Below are 2,915 nucleotides of genomic sequence, written 5' to 3'. Positions count from 1 at the left end.
ATCTTTAAAATAGCATCATATGACCCCTTTAAAATCTCCAAGTATGCTTCAATAACATTTTGAAAAAAAACACACAAAAAAAAAACACAACAACAACAACATTAGTAACAAATTATGCTTCATACGTTCAAATAGTAGTAATAATAATAATGTGTAATAATAGATATTCCATAACATTATTATTATTATTATTATTATTATTATTATTATTAAAGAAGAAAAAGAAGAATAAACAAACAAATCTATCACTCAGTGATAGTTTTCAGGAATAAAACTATGCACTTTATACGCTGAATTGTTCTTAAAAACTCTTGGGGCTGCTTGTGAGACCTTCTGACACTCAGTTACCTCTGAACTACTTAAGTATTAATAAATATTCTCTCTCGTGATTCACACGTCATTATTTGGTGTCTGCTCGCGAGTTTCACAATAGTGGGATTCGACCTGAAAGAATCACGTATTCACAGTCTATTTGCATTTTTAAAGACTCGAGAAAGGCATAGTGACCGTGCCATTGTGAGGGCATTTGTTCTCATGCGCTCATGAGTGTTGTTGTCTGAAGCTTTTTTTTTTTGAGAGAGAGAAAGAGAGAGAGTGAGAGGGGGAAGCATAAGTCTTTTGGTATGATAATTAGGAGATCTGGACTTTTTGTCAAGTATAAAAGCATTAGAAAAGAATTATGAAGGTGCATGGGGGTCATGACTAATTGCTTGAATTTATACAGACACACACACTGGTTTCCATGTTTTATGGGGACATTCCATATAGGCGTAATGGTTTTTATACTGTACAAACTGTATTTTCTATCCCCTTTACATAACCCTACCAATCACACAAAACTTTCTGCATTTTTAAAACGTTTAAGAAGTTTAAAAAACTTCATTCTGTATGATTAATCAGCTTAAAAAATATCCCCAAAAGGTATTACTATCCTTCCATTCCATGTTTTATGGGGACATTTTGTAGACATAATGGATCTTATACTGTACAAACTGTATTTTCTATCCCCTTATAAAACCTACCCCTCACGCAAAACTTTCTGCTATCTTAGATTTTCAAAAAATATATAATTCTCTATGATTTATAAGCTTGTTTCCTCACAGGGACCAAAAAATGCAAAAAGTGCAAACGTGCTATTCATGATGTTTATGTATTTATACTTGAAAACAAGCAACACATTTGTAACCACAGTTTCATGCAGTGCTCTAAATAAACTTGTTTTTAAGGTTTTTTTTTTTAGTTTGGTTACTTATTAGCTATGATACTGATTCTGGTATTGTACATAAGCCAAAACTACTGCATCAAGCCAACACTAAATACCTGTCTGTAATATGAACATGTTAATGACTCCTAATACTGACACATGCACTCTATGCATAGTCTATGCATACAAATATTCTCTGCATTAAAATTTTTTTCAGACATACAAGTTTCACCACCCTTATAACATAAAGGTTTAAGTTAACAGAGTGAGAGGGAGTGGTTGTACCCACTTCAAATTTAGATTTTGTGTTAAGGTCAGAGAAACACATTCTCGGGAAAAGAGAGCATAATGGGAACAAAAAGAGTGGCTGTAAAGAGAGAGAAAATGAATGCATAGGCACACACACAAACAGCTTTAAATAATAACTAGAAATCCATTAGAAGGCTGGCATAGTTTGAAGGCACAGATTGCTGGGTAGACTGAGACAAACCCCACATTCTGCCCATGAACAAAGACAGTAATGAGCTGGAAGGAAAAGAGGTGTGTCTGGTCTCTTTTCAAAACTCGCCTCACACACTCACACAATAGTCTACACACACACACACACACACACACACACACAAAAGAGGAGGAGACCCGCCCGCCTGAGCCCTATTTATGACTCTGTTTGGATGTGTTAGAATTTCATTCAAGTTGTTGTTAACTGTTGTTCCAGCTGGGCAACATTTTATTTGTCTGACCCTCACCCTGGCCATATGTCGCTATAAAGTCCCCTATTCCACAGTCACTGTCCCTTTAGGCTGTCCTAGGATCTCACAACTGCTCCACTGTGACACATTACAATTCATGAACAGCTCTGTGGATGAGCTCTCATTGAATAAAATGGTTTAGACAAAATACAAACAATAAATATAAAAAACTTTTAACATTATATCCCTATATACCAGACCTGTTTTATCTTAAAGTTAAAAAGGTATTTTGAAAATATTTCACAACAATAAATTGCTAAAATGACGCGTTAGGCAATAGGGTTTTCATTAAGATAACAGACAAAACGGTGTCAGATTTTATCAAACCGTTTGAATTTACCCTTTGGATGGAATCTATTTTATTCCAAGTATAGACATATTTAGACATAGACATATTTATTCCAAGTATGGACACATTCCAAGCCATAAGTTAACTGTAGGAGCCTCAATTTCCAGAACAGCAGTAGCAAATTTTTGGCTATATTTAAACTGCATGCAAGCAATTTGTGATTTCTCTCTAGTGTGTGCATGAGATAAAGTCACAGAAAAATGAATGTAGGGTCTGGTTTAATTTGCGGAATATTTCTGGAAGTATATTCAACATTTCATAAAAATAAATCTGTATCGTGGAGCCAAAAAAAAAAAAAGGGACAGATACAATTTGAGTTGAATTACTGAAATAAATTAACCTTTCCACGACATTCTAATTTATTGAGATGCACCTGTATAGTCACGATGTGCCTACTGTGTAGGAACTAGGAGACGAAGGAACACGGAGACGCAGGGGATCCAGAAGCACAATACACTTTATTTTCTTCAACACAAGGGAACACACACGTATCACATGGGCGCTCTTGGAGGCCTCTCAGGGACGGACGGCCCCCAGGGCGGTACCCATGGCAGATCAGGAAGACATGGCGGACCAGGCAGACTAGGAGGCCATGGCGGAGCAGACAGTTCAG

The sequence above is a fragment of the Sinocyclocheilus rhinocerous genome, unplaced genomic scaffold, assembly GCF_001515625.1.
Source record: "Sinocyclocheilus rhinocerous isolate Xijiao unplaced genomic scaffold, SAMN03320098_v1.1 scaffold3914, whole genome shotgun sequence".
In the NCBI taxonomy this organism is placed as follows: domain Eukaryota; kingdom Metazoa; phylum Chordata; class Actinopteri; order Cypriniformes; family Cyprinidae; genus Sinocyclocheilus; species Sinocyclocheilus rhinocerous.
This window is presented reverse-complemented; position numbering follows the sequence as displayed.